Genomic DNA, 14,574 nt, shown 5'->3' with positions numbered 1-14,574 from the left:
AATGTCAGTGGAAAATAGCCATTCAGTGGGTTTCCTTCATTCCACTAGAAAGGGACAAAACAGGAAGCTGACAAGCAGCTGTGCCCCAGCTTGGCAAATCCCAAGGGCCCAGCTGACAGCACCTATGCTCCTCTGCCCCAGCCTACTTTCCAGATAAAGACGGCTCCTGTATCTACATAAGTAAAATGCAGTGGTGATGGCAGGAACAATTCAGATAATCTGGGCCCCCAAGCACCTGCTTGGGAAGGAAAACAGCTCGGTCTGAATGTCTTTGGCCTGAATTACCAATGGGCTGTTCATCATTCAAGTTCATCTAAATCTCTTCTGCCTATTCAAATGTTCCACAAGCTAAACCCCTGGGACTCCAGGGGACATAAGGCCTCCCAAGTCCTCATTCATTCCTTTAATGCATATTGATTGTCTCCCGTGTGCTGGGCATCATGCTGATCACGCTGGCCAACTGGAGACACACAGCTGAATGAATTGGACACAGTCGCCGACCTTATGGGGCTCATAGTCCAGTGTAGTCTTTCTTAACCTCAGCACTATTGATATTTGGGATCAGATAATTTTTTGTTGTGGGAGGCTGTGCTGTGCACCATAGGACATTTAGCAGCATCCCTGGTATCTACTCACTGGATGTCAGTAGCTCCTCTCTCCCACTATCCCCCACAAAGTTGTAACAACCAAAAATGTCTTTAGACATTGCCAAATATCCTCCCCAGGGAGGGTCAAACTGCCCCAAGTGACCACAGGTCTAGTGGATGAAACAGAAGACTAAGAGAGTAAGGCTCACATATAACCATATAATCACAATTATGATAAGTACTGCAGAGAAAAATCTGCTGGATATTATATCAATATTATCTACAGCTTGGAAGCCAAGCATTTTACATATGATTACAAATCCTTATGACAATTCAGAATTGTGTTTATTAGTCACTATTTAGCAACTTATTGAAGATGGTAAAAATAGCAACTTATTTCTTCATCTTTATTTCCAGATGAAGAAATTAAGGTTCAAGGAAGTGAAAAAATTTCCCTAGGCCCCAAAGCCAGTGGAAGGCAGAGCCAGGATTTGAACCCTGGCCCCAAACTTTGCCCCCATATAAAAGGAAATGTAAGCCTGTGTTTGGATGTCCTCTGAAACAGGGAAGGTCTGTGGTCATGTGATGCTCTGACCAGCCATCCTAAAAGATTCATTCCTTCCTGGGGCCACCGTGGGGCTCAGCCACCATCTGCCACATCAGTCAAACTGCACATTGCTTGCATCAAGGCACATCTGTGGGCGAAGGAATGCCATTCTAGATTCTGAGACATCCAAGAACACCTCCCCTCAAAGCGCCTGCACCCAGGAATTTCCCCAAAGTCGGGGTGCATACCCAGAGCACACCCCACTGTGACCCATCTCCAGAATTCCTACTGCCCAGCACCCAAAGGTAGACAAAGCGAAAGAGGCCAGATATTCTGCAGTCAGCCTTAGATTTACAAAGTGTGTGAAGAAGGTGGTGCAGGATAGCACATGGCAACTTTGAGATGCCCCCGAGACGTGAGTTCCTGTCACTTACAAGCTGCATGTCTTTTAGCAAATAGCCTCACCCTCTGTGCCACAGTTTCTCCCTCTGTGCAGTGGGGGATATGTGCATTCTTTTCAACGGATTGGTATGAGAATACAACGGTGATGCAAGTAAACACCTTTGACAGTGACCAGCATCCAGAAATGCACTTGGTGCTATATCATGATCAATAAGTGAGTCAGGTCATGACGCTTCCTCCACCTCTACCCTCTTCTGTCAAGTGAGAAACTGAGTCCCAGGAAGGGAGAAACAAGCGTAGAGGTGGGAAAAGCATCTCAGGAAGAGGGAGTGGACCTCTTCTTCTTTGTACTTCCTGGGTGGAACAAAGAGGGAAGGATGGTGAATGTATGGACAGCTGAGCTGAGGCCAGCCGTTCCTCCCATGCAAAAGTTAATCCTGAAGTTTCTTGGACAACCCTCACTAGAGAGCCACCCTCCAAGGAAGGTGCAGAGGGACTGCTTCGGGTCAGTGAGTGTTTAATCCTTCAGGGCTCCTGGCAGGATGGCCGCTGCTACCTCCCTGGCCTTGCTTCTGCCTCCATCAAACTTTCTGATGACTCTGCTCCATCAGCAACTCCTCCCACTGCTCTCCAAAAACATCTAGCACTTTTAAGCCTCGGTGCCTCTGCACACGCTATTCTCCCTGCTAGGGCTGCCCTGCCACCTGGAGAACTGTCACTGCAGGGCTCAACATGCTCCCACAGCAACTTTTGTCCACCTGTTATTGGCAATAATAGACTAAGAATAGCAATGAACATCTGTGAGCACTTATTAATATCTAGAAAGCCCAAGCTAGGTTTTTAAGTTTTTTGGCTTTGTTGTGTGTGTGTGTGTGTTTGTTTTCGAGACAAGGTCTTACTCTGTTGCCCAGGCTAGAGTACAGAGACACACGCAATCATGGCTCACATGCAGCCTCCACTTCCCTGGTTCAGGTGATTCTCCCATCTCAGCCTCCCAAGTAGCTGGGACTACAGGTGCACACCACCATGCTTGGCTACATTTTTGTATTTTTTGTAGAGACGGGGTTTTGCCATGTTGCCCAGGCTGATCTCGAACTTCTGGAGTCAATCAGTCTGTCCACCTCTGCCTCCCAAAGTGCTGGGATTACAGGCGTGAGCCACTGCACCTGGTCCAAGCTAGGTTTTTTACCCACAGTGTCTCACTTCTTTCCTCACATCATCACCTTAGGGAGGTGGCTTATCTGCTTGAGAGATAAGGCCACCCAGCTACAAGGTGGCAGCTTCAGGATTCAGACCTGGGTCAGCCTGAGCCATGTGGATCTGCTCTTCACTCTCTCTTCTTACTGCTGCAGACTTTATCCCACAGTGTCCTCATTATCTGTCTCCAGGCCTGCCTCTCCCCATAGAGGGAGAACTCTGAGAGCTGCCTCATTCATCTTGAAATCCCTTGCTAAGCACAAGAGCCAGGATGGAATAAACGTCTTTTGAATGAATCAATGAATCCTGGAAAATGGCAGTCAGCTGAGAAAGGCTAAGTGGCTGCTCACAGACTCCCCGGGGAAAAGCTGGTGCTAGAGTCAAGTTCCCAGGAGAGAGCCCCCACCCGCACCCCAGGAGACAGGCTGAGAGGTTTTCCCTATCCTGATGGCTACAGGCAGAAGAGACAGGGTCTAACTCACTCCCCACCCTGGCACTGGAGGAGGTGGGACCTTTGAGAGCCCAACACAAAGGAGGAAATAGTAGTGATGGTGACAATGATCATTTTATGCATTCCTACCCACACCAGATGCTGTACTGAGCACTTTCTTTTTTTTTTTTTTTCTTTTTTTTTGAGATGAAGTCTCAGACTGTCACCCAGGCTGGAGGGCAGTCGTGTGATCTCGGCTCATTGCAACCTCCTCCTCCCGGGTTCAAGCAATTCTTGTGCCTCAGCCTCCCAAGTAGCTAGGACTACAGGCATGCGCCACCATGCTGAGCTAATTTTTGTATTTTTAGTGGAGACAGGGTTTCACCATGTTGGCCGGCTGGTCTCGAACTCCTGACATCTAGTGATCCTCCCGCCTTGGCCTCCCAAAATGCTGGGATTACAGGTGTGAGCCACTACACCCGGCCCTAGTACTGAGCACTTTCTATGTGTTAATGGTCTCATGGAATCCTTACAATCCCACAAAGTAGGCATTACTATGATACCTGTTTTACAAATGAGAAAACCATGCTCAGAGAGATTAAGTCATGTATACAGGGTCACGGAGCTTTTAGGTATAGATCCCTAATTAAAATTAGACATCTCTGGCTCCCTCACTCTTCATACTCATAGCTTTCTGTAAGAGGCAGGCTTGTCCAAGCCCTCCTTGAAGCCCAGTTGCTAAGATGCACTCAAGACAGTGAAGGTTTTCCTGGTCTCTGCTGGAAGAGTGCCAGTTGGGACCTACTGTTCAACAAATGTGACAAGTGTTCTGGGTGCAGGAAGGGTGGTGGTTAGGTTGCAAAAGGGGAGGGAAAGGTTGGGGGGATGGGGTCCTGAGAGTCCAAACACGGCACCTGAATTCAGGTATGTGCCTCCTGCCTTCTGCTAAACCAGGTTGGCTGCAGCCTCTGTTGCTCCTCTTGGGGCATGGAGCTGGTTTTGAGAGGAGCTGAGCCCCAGTTTTCCCATCTGCAAAATGGGAATCAGTAATGCCTACTTCATGGGGTTGTGAGGATTCTGTGAGGCCATTACACATAGGCCTAGTTTCCAATGGTCTTAAATGGGCTCTGCAGAAAGGAGAAAGGTTCTGGCTTTAAGGAAAAACCACCTCCCTACATCAGCATCCTCTTAGTCCTGTGGCTCAAGCTCCTGAAATGACTTAACAGCCAGATTAGAATTTAACTTCCGCTCCACCGTCAATTACCAGAGAGAGCAAAGTCTGAGTGGGCACAGGGCCTTGCCTACCACGTCTTTCCAGGCCACGGATGATCTGGAGAGCACAGATGGCACGGGGCCCTTGACACATGAACCACAGAGCCACTAATGAATGCCACGGTGGTAGGAGACCAAAAGAGAGGAAAGAAGACATTCCAGAGGCTGGGAAGAGCTGGGGCCAGGAAGGTTCCAGGACAGGGGGACACTGTTAGGTAGACCCCAATAGACAAGTAGGTACAGAGTTGATGGTCCAGGGTGGCCTGGTTGACACCTTGCCCCCAGCATCCTGGGGACTCAGCCAGGAAGATTGGATTTGGGTGACAGGTGGGAGAGAAGGGCATGGGAGATTTGTGTGGGAAGGGCCGTGTGAGCAGGCAGCCGGCTGGAAAGATTTGCTGGCCCCCACCGGCCTCCTGCAAGCTGGCTTTTTATGACAGAGCTGGTGGAGGAAGATGTGGAAACTCCCCCAGCCCCTGCAGAACCACCCACCAGGGCTCCACTTCTGCACCTGTCTAAGAGAGACACGCCCCACTCATAGCCAATCCCGAGGGCGGCCAGTATTGGCCAAGGAGTGTTCATCCTCCGGCTCTGCTGCACCCAGCCTCTCCCTCATCTCCCCACAGCCTGGCGGCTGTTAGCCCCAGTTTCTTAGAGGCAGTTGAGACTCCAGAGGCCAAGTACTTTGCCCACGAGTAGACAGCTAGTCGCTGGCTGAGCTAAGAAGCTTTATTACCAGCCTTGGAGGAGGCCTCCTAGATGGAGGGTTTTTCTCCAGTGCTTCACCAGCCGCAGGAAATGGCAGAGTACACAGGGAAGTACCCCTGCGGACTGAGGCCGCCATCGGCAGGCCCTTTCCAGGGAGAGCCCTGCGGGAAAGGGCGCCTGGTACCTCCGGGCCCCGGGTCCTCCACAGAGGGTGATTCAGAGGCGACACCTGGTGCCCCGAGCCGCGGAGAGCTGGGGGGCGCTTCTGACAGTGAGAACAGGGGCCCTTTATGTGAAGTGCAATCACATGGGCGCGCAGGCAGCTCGGTTTTCCGTTCCTAGAAGCGCTGATGAAGCCACATCCCTCTCCCTCCGCTCCTGAGGTGCCCGGGAGCACCGGGACCCAGGCCTGTCGCGCGGCAGCGGCGCAGCCCTGGGGTCTCGAGAGGGCCAGATTCAAAGCTCTCCCAGGCTCAATTATCCACCAAGGGCTGGGAGCTGCATCATCAGCATCTCCAGTGAAGCTGGAGGCCAGGCCGGGGAGGGGGAGCGGAGGAAGGGAGTCTGCATGGGGGAAGGAGGCGGGCAGCGAGCGCCTGCCCCTCCCCGCTCTCCACCCGGGGCGGTCTGGGCAGCTCAGTCTGGGCACTCCGGGTGACCTTGGCGAGACCCCTCTGGGCGACCTCTCTGGGGCGCTGCACGTCTCTGCCCATCCTCGGCGCTCGGGGGCGCTCCTCCCGGCCTGAATCGATAAGCGGGAGTCGCCCAGAGGGGAGAGCTCCCGGCGCGGGGGACCCAGCAGCCCGCGCACGGGGCCCTGGGAGAGGCCGGGCGCGCCCCTCCCGGGGAACTACCAAGCGCCGGGTCTCCCCGGGCTGACTGGTGCTGTCAGCTCGATCCTGAGGCGGGGCGGGTCTGCAGGCGGAGGCGCCTGCTTTGGGGACCTTTCCTGCCCAGGCAGGAGCGCTCTCTGTGCCCTGCCGCTGCCCGCGGGGACCAAGCCCCGCCACGCGAGGGGGCGGCACCTCCATGCCCGGCCGGGAGAGTGGGCGCGAGGGGGTTGTTTGTTGTCCGCTGTGGCTCCCGCCGCCCGGCATTGCACCCCCAGCAGACGGCGGCCCACGAGCCTAGAACCGACGGAGGACCCCACCTCCCCGCCCTAAGATTGGGCCACGACGGCCGCAGCCAACAACCTGCCAATGCGCCCCCTCCCCTGGCCTCGTCAAGGAATTGCGAGGCCGGGGAGAACGCCCCCACTCCAGCCCGACTCCCGGATCCAGCGCCCTCGGTACCTGCCTTTCCAGAGTCCCCACACTCCCATTTATATCTTAAGCTACCGTCCCTTGACCAAAGCGCCCTGGCCCCCAGCTAGGTGATCGGAGGCTGGGACCACCTCCCCGCCCCATCCTCATCCCCCGCCCCGCGAAGCCGCAGAGGGCAAGGAGGGAGGCGGCGCCGCCGGGGAACTCACCAGCTCTCCCGAGCCCTGCCCCGGGCGGCTCCCGACCCCGGCTGTGTCTGTGGGTCCCCGAGCCGCAGCTGCTCCAGCGGCGACAGAGCCGGCTCTGCTCCGCCGCGAGCCTCCGCGCCGCCTCTCGGCTCCTCCCCCAAGGCGGGGCCTGAGCTCCCGGGACTGGGGTGGGCGCGCTCAACCCCATCCGGCTTGGGAGGCAGCGCGGGACAGGGTCCCGGCGCTCTCGAGGGTGGGGACCCCTCTTCTGAGCTGCAGGAAGTTGAAACTGGTTGGGACGCGGCCAGGCTTCGGAATAGTTTTCCTAATGCTGCCTCCTCCTCCAAAATAGTTTTCCTAACCCCCACCCCGACCATGGAAAGAGGGAAGCCAAGGACGGTATCCCTGCTCCCATTTGACAGACGGGAATCCTGAATCCCAGAGAGGAGTAGTAACCTGCTCAAGGTCACACAGAATGAATTCCAGGAACTCAGGGTTCCTAGCTTGAAGTACCGCGCGGCCTGAGTCTGAAGGCTTCCCAGGAGGTCCAGGGGCCGGCCCTGGCCTTGCGCTGGGGACAGAACTGTGGGGCCAGGTCGCCCAGCTGGCGGGGGCGAGACATGGGGGCTGTGGCCTGCGGCGTGGACTCGCATCATTTCCTCTTTCTGGAAAGAAGGGAGGTGAAGCGCTGGAGGAAGGAAGTGGTCGTACCTCTGCTGACGTCTGCCACCCTTTGAGGTGTGCAGGATGAAGATAGGGGCTGCTTCCCTGAGATTTCACGCTAAAAATAAAAAGCAAAACATACCCGGTGACTTCTGTCACCTTATTCAAGCCTCTTTCTGGGGCTGAAGGCCTCTGCGCTCTGTGCACCAGCCTTTCTTTACATCACAATAGGTTTAACTATTTAAGTTGCTGAGAGTCAACACCCCCTCACCCCCCACACCCCCCCACCGCCACCGTCACCACCCCAGGAAGAGAAGAGAAAGTTCATAAACAAAGCGGAGAAAACATCCCCAAACATTCTCTGGAATCCACATTTGCTGAACCCTGGCCTTAGAACAATAGGTTTCTCTTCTCCACAAAGGCTTTGTTTCCTGAGCTTTCCCGGCCTACAGATGAGAGCCCTAGGCACCCTAGGGCCAGCCAGCTGGGGAAATTCAGAGTTTAAGTTTGGGGAGTTTGGGGATGGTACCCAGTTAATTTAATTCTCAGCTGTCATGTTTGAGGAACTCTCCTGAATCCCTTTTTTTTCACTACCAATGTTCTTTTGAGACCACCAGCATCACCTGAGTTTAGTGATTTTGTGTGTGCTCAGTCAACTTTCTTGGGGGAGAGAAAATCTGTGGGTTGAACTTGTTCCAGGCCCCCAGGCCCTCCCCAGGAACTGTGCGAGCCCCCTTGGTTGGCTCCCTGGCTCCCTCTCAGTTCATTAATAATCCAGTTGTGAATGACACTGTTTCAGGAAAAGCAGTTAGACAGCAGAGCAGGTGGGGAAGACTTAAAGTGATGTTTAAAATAACCCAAGGGGATAATTGTTCTCCGCAGAATGTTTCCATTGATTGACAATGAAGAGCCATGGGCTGAGAGGGTGGGAACCCATCTCTCCAAGGCTTTTGTGGCGCTTGGGGCCTGTGTTCCTAAAATGAGGCCCTTGGAGGGGCTCCCAGCTCCAATGACATGCTGTTCATTCACCTCTCACACAGTGTTTGGTATCAGAAGTTAAAGTAAATTCAGAATAAGTTGGAGGACTTACATGTTCTGATTTCAAAACTTACTAGGAAACTTCAGTCATCAAGGCAGGGTGGTATGGGTATAAGGATGGGCATACAGACCAATGGAATAAAACTGAGAGTCCAGACAGAAGTCCTTACATTTACTGCCAATTGATTTTCAACAAGAGTGCCAAGACAATTTAATGGGGAAAGAATAGTGTTTTCAAAAAATGATGCTGGGACAACTGGATATCCACATGCAAAAGAATGAATTTGGATCCCAGCTTCGTACTATATGCAACATGTAGATCTAACTGTAAGAACTAAAACTGTAAAACTCTCTGAAGAAAACATAAGCCTAAATCTTCATGACTTTGGATTAAGCAGTGGTTGCTTAGATATGACACCTATAGCACAAGCAACAAAAGAAAAAATAGATAAATTAAAAACTTTTCTTTTGTGCTTTTAGGGGTATCATCAAGAAAGTGAAAAGATAGGACTGGGCCTGGTGGCTCACACCTACAATTCCAGCATTTTGGGAGGCTGAGATAGGTGGATCACTTGAGGCCAGGAGCTAAAGACCAGCCAGGGCAACAGAGTGAGACTCTGTCTCTACAAATTATTTCAAAATTAGGCAGATGTAGTGGTTCATGACTGTAGTCCTAGCTATTTAAGAGGATTGCTTAAGCCTAGGAGTTCAAGGCTGCAGTGAGCTATGATGGTGCTACTCTACTCCAGCCTGGGTGACAGAGCAAGACCCTGTCTCTTAAAAAAAAAAAAAAAAAAAAAATTAAACATAAAAAGAACAAAAAGAAAGTGAAAAAATAACTGTTATAAGCTGAATTGTGTGCCCCCCAACTCATATGCTGAACTGTACTGGTTACAGTCCCAGAACCTCAGAATGTAACTGTGGATGGAGATAAGGTCTTTAAAGAGGTGATCAACTTAAACTGAGGTCCTGAGGATGGGGTCCTCATCTAGTGACTGGTGTCCTCATAGGAAGAGACACTAGAGATGCGCCACAGAGAGGAAAGACCAGTGGAAGGCACAGGGAGAAGAAGGTCAACTACAAGCCAAGAAGAGAGGACTGGGGACTGGGGGACCAGACCTGCCAATACCTTGATCTCAGAATCATAGCCTTCAGAATTGTGAGAAATAAATTTCTGGGGGTTTGTTTGTTTGTTTCTTTTTTGAGATGGAGTTTCACTCTGCTGCCCAAGCTGGAGTGCAGTGGCACGATCTCGGCTTACTGCAACCTCCACCTCCCAGGTTCAAGCTATTCTCCTGCCCCAGCCTCCCAAGTAGTTGGGACTACAGGCGCGTGCCCCCACGCTTGGCTAATTGTTGTATTTTTAGTAGAGTAGGGGTTTCACCATGTTGACCAGGCTGGTCTCAAACTCCTGACCTTAAGTGATCCACCCACCTTGGCCTTCCAAAGTGCTGGGATTACAGATGTGAGCCACCGTGCCCAGCCAATTTCTGTTGTTTAAGCCACCCAGTCTATAGTATTATGTTATAACAGCCTTGGCAAATTAATACAACATCCCACAGAATAGAAGGAAATATTTGCAAATAATATTCCTGTTAAGGGACTTACACCTAGAATATATAAGGAACTCTTACAACTCTATAATAAAAAGACAGATAACTCAATAAAAAATGGGCAAGGAGCCTGGGCAACATGGCAAAACCCTGTCTCCACTAAAAATACAAAAAGTTAGCTGGGTGTGATGACATGGGCCTGTAGTCCCAGCTACTGGGGAGGCTGAAGTGGGAGGATTGTTTGAGCCTGGGAGGTGGAGGTTGCAGTTAGCCAAGATCATGACACTGCACTCCAGCCTGGGCGACAGAGTCAGACCCAGTCTCAAAAAAATAAAAATAAAAATAAAAAAATAAATGGGCGAGGGATCTGGATAGACATTTCTTCAAAAAAGATAAATATACACGTGGCCAAGATGCTCAACATCATTAGCCATCAAGGAAATGCAAATCAAAGCCACAATTAGATACCACTTCATACCCACTAAGATGGTTATAATAAAAAAGACAGGCGATAACCAGCATTGGTAAGGATATGGAGAAATTGGATCCTTCATGCATTGCTGATGGAAACGTAAAATGGTGCCGCTGCTTTGAAAACCAGTATGACATTTTCTCAAAATTTAAAACACAGAGTTACCAGATGGCCCAGCAATTCTACTCCTAGGTATATACTCAGGAGAAATAAAAACATACATACACAAAAACTTACACACAAATGTTCATAGTAGCATTATTAATAACAGCTAAAAAGTAGAAACAACCCAAATATCCATCAAATGATAATGGATAAATAAAGCATGGTACAATCCACTGTTACTTGGCAATCAAAATGAATGAAGCATTGATATATGCCTCGTGAATGACGCTTGAAAACCTTGTGCTGAGTGAAAGAAGCCAGTTCCAAGGCCATACACATATTGTATGACTGTATTCGTATGAAATGTCCAGAATAGGCCGATCTATAGAGACAGAAATCAGATTGGTGATTGTCTAGAGCTGGGAGGGGGTTGTTGGAAGCAAATGGGGGTGTCTCAAAAACAGTACCAGTTTTTCTTATGGGGGTGATAAAAACATTTTAAAATTGATTGTGGTGATGATCACACAACCATGGATATATTGAATTATATACTTTAAGCCAGTGAATTGTATGGCATGTGAATTATATCTCAATAAAGTTCTTCCAAAAAAAAAAGTTAAACTATGCTCTCATCCTCCACACCTCTGTCTCCTGTCCACAGGCAGGAAAGTCTCTTCCTTTATTTTGGAGGTCATCTGTGGTAAGACACTAAGGGACAATCCAAGGCCACTGAATATTCTATGAGGCTATAGGAAAATGTTTGAGGGCCTGCAAATAAATAAATGGGCTCCAACATACAAAATCTAAAACAGTGATGTTAAAAAATACAGAGTTAAATGTCAACATAACTTTAGGTCAACTGGTCAACTGCAACTCAGTCAATTCATAGTTACATATAAATTATACAGAACGTAGAATTTGGGTGAATTATATGGTTGCTGTGCGGCAAGGTCTAGAGACTCCTGAGTCTGTGAAAAATGAACTAATTCCAGCGTTTAAAGGGATTCATTCTAGAGATTATCTGAACCAAGATTTTTTGTTTGTTTGTTTGTTTGTTTGTTTTTTGAGACAGAGTCTCACTCTCTTACCCAGGCTGAAATGCAGTAGTGCGATCTTGGTTCACTGCAACCTCTGCCTCCTGGGTTCAAGTGATTCTCCTGCCTCAGCCTCCTGAGTAGCTTGTATTACAGGTACCCACCATCATGCCCGGCTAGTTTTTGTATTTTTAATACAGAAGGGGTTTCCCAGTGTTGGCCAGGCTGGTCTCCAACTCCTGGCCTCAAGCGGTCCGCCCGAAGTGCTGGGATTATAGTGGTGAGCCACTGCACCCGGCCTGAACGAAGGTTTTTGTTTTTGTTTTTTTCCAAGACAGAGTCTCACTCTGTCACCCAGGCTGGAGTGCAATGGCATGAGCATAGCTCACTGTAGCCTCCTGGGCTCAAGCAATCCTCCCACCTCAGCCTCCGGGTAGCTGGGACTACAGTCACATGCCACCACACCCAGCAAATTTTTTTTTTTTTACTTTTAGTACAGATATGCTCTTGCTATGTTGCCCAGGCTGGTATTAAACTCCTGAGCTCAAACAATCTTGCTGGAATTATAGGCATGAGCCACTGCACCCGGCCTGAGCCCGTGGTTCTTTTTTTTTTTTTTTTTTAAGATTTATTTATTTATTCATTTATTTTGTTATTTTTTTATATATACTTTAAGTTCTAGGGTACATGTGCACAACGTGCAGGTTTGTTAATGACGAGATCCTGTGGTTCTTAATATCAGCCTGTGGGCAGGTGCTAGGCTGGCTACATTCATTCATTCATTCATTCAACAGATACTTAGTCTAATGCTAGACCCAGAGTAAGCTTTGATAGTGGCCCTTGTCCCCATGCTGTTACTGCTGATGATGAAGATGATGGCTCCGGGCCAGGCCCAACCAACAGAGAAGCAGAAAGTGCAGAGGGTTCAACTTGGGTTCAACTTGGGTTCAAGTAAAAATGAGCCAAGCAGGAGAAAGGCATCCCAGGTAAGAGTTCTGGCTCTGGCATGAACTTGCTGGGCGGTCATTTCCTCTTCTGAATGTCGGTTTCCTGGTCTGTACAATTCTGATTGTACAATACTTGCAAGTGCTTGTATGTGTGGTTTTTTCCCACGTCCTCATGCTTTTGTGGGAAGTGACTTTTGTTTTACCTCTTTTGTAAGCTCCCCAAGAGCTGTTTGCATGCAGTAGGAGCCCCGTAAGTAGGTGGAAGGAGCCCCAGGCATTTAGGGCTAGTGGTGAGCTCAGCCTGTGATGATGCTGTGAGAATAGGGGTAACTGAGAGTGGGACAGACTGGCTTTCATTTTTTTTTTTTTTTTTTTTGAGATGGAGTCTCACTCTGTCACCCAGACTAGAGTGCAGTGACGTGATCTCTGCTCACTGCAACCTCCACCTCCCGGTTCAAGCAATTCTCCTGCCTCAGTCTCCCGAGTAGCTGGGACTACAGGTGCCCGCCACCACGCCCAGCTGATTTTTTGTATTTTTAGTAGACACGGAGTTTCACAGTGTTAGCCAGGATGGTCTTGATCTCCTGACCTCGTGATCTGCCCGCCTCAGCCTTCCAAAGTGCTGGGATTTCAGGTGTGAGCCACCATGCCCCGCCGGCTTTCATTTTTATGTTCAATTTATGGAGAATCTTGTGCAGTGGCTCTCAGTCTTAGTGGTACTTTGGAATCACTAAGAGGTTTTAAATTTTTCTGATGGCTGGGTTCTACCCCAGACCCTTTGAATCAAAATCTCTGGCGGCTTATTTTTAGGCATACATACAGATCAAAACAACTCCCGAGGCATGCTGAAAATGCAACTTCCCTTAGCCAGGATTAAGAATCACCACCTAAGTCAGTGTTTCATAAGTTTTGGTGACCACAAAGTGGGTAGGGAATGGGAGAGGGGGTTTAGTCCGTTTTCTGTGGCTATAAGAGAGTACCTGAGACTGGGTAATTTATTTAAAAAGAGGTTTATTTAGCTGACGGTTCTGCAGGCTGAGAAGTTCAAGGGCATGGCCCAGGCTTCTGGCAAGGATTTTCCTCATCACAACATGGTAGAGAAGGGAGAAGATCAAAAGGGAAGCAGACATGTGCAAAGAGGGGAAACCCGAGGACTGTGCTGGCTCTATGACAACCCACTCTTGTGGGAAATAATCCATTCCTGCAACAACCAATCCAGTCACCCCAGAGCCAGAACTCACTCACTACCGCAAGAACAGCACCAAGTTATTCCTGAGAGATCTGCCTCCATTACCCGAACACCTCCCACTAGGTGCCACCTCCCCAAACCCTCATTCTGGAGGTCAAATTTTAACATGAATTTTGGTGGCAACAAACCATATCCACGGTTGGCAGGAGAGAGAGTGTTAAAATGCTCCTTCCTGGGCCTGTCCTTTGCATCCCTTTCTCATTCTTTGGTGTAGGATGGGGCCTTGGAATACGCATTTTAACAGATTCTAATGAACAATATGCCTTAGCTAATGCCTTTAGCTGCCTTGGTAGCAATGCCCCATTCTCCTCATTCTGCTTTATTCCTTATGTTGACATAAACGGGGTTTCCAAAATTCCAGGCAAAGAAAAGTCACCTGAGGCACTTATTAAAAATGCAGATTCCAGTGGGGCACGGTGGCTTGAGCCTGTAATCCCAGCACTTTGGGAAGTCGAGACGGGTGGATCACCTTAGGTAACGAGTTTGAGACCAGCCTGGCCAACATGACAAAACCCCATCTCTACTAAAAATACAAAAAGTAGCCAGGCATAGTGGCACACACCTGTAATCCCAGCTACTTGGGAGGCTGAGGCAGGAGAATTGCTTGAACCTGGGAGGTGGAAGTTACAGAGAGCTGAGATCGCACCATTGCACTCCAGCCTGGGCAACAGAGCGAGACTCTATCTCAAAATAAATAAATAAATAATAAATAAGCAGATTGCATTTTGCAATCACGAATATAATAATTGATTGAGGGATCAACAGCCATGAACAGCTGCTACAGCCATTGAGAGAAAAGATATTGGGTAACAGAATAGCCACACTCTTCAAAACATCATGCCACAGATCATCTACTAGTTAAAAGGGGAAAATGTACCTTTACAATAGAGAGCTCCAGTGGTCTCTGCCTTAAACGCGAG

The 14,574-nt window shown here is 49.4% G+C and overlaps 1 protein-coding gene across 2 annotated transcripts in view; it reads right to left on the bottom strand.

Annotated features, from left to right (window-relative positions):
* PPP1R16B (protein phosphatase 1 regulatory subunit 16B) overlaps positions 1 to 6,710 on the bottom strand; it is a 121,293-nt gene extending 114,583 nt beyond the window's left edge. For both annotated transcript variants that reach the window (XM_028828411.2, XM_077951810.1), the window contains exon 1: positions 6,615 to 6,710. The gene's annotated coding sequence lies outside the window, so the exon portion shown is untranslated. The remainder of the gene's footprint in view (positions 1 to 6,614) is intronic.
* Positions 6,711 to 14,574: the final 7,864 nt, after the last annotated feature.

This window comes from Macaca mulatta, chromosome 10 (assembly GCF_049350105.2).
Source record: "Macaca mulatta isolate MMU2019108-1 chromosome 10, T2T-MMU8v2.0, whole genome shotgun sequence".
Lineage (NCBI taxonomy): Eukaryota > Metazoa > Chordata > Mammalia > Primates > Cercopithecidae > Macaca > Macaca mulatta.
This window is presented reverse-complemented; position numbering and strand designations above follow the sequence as displayed.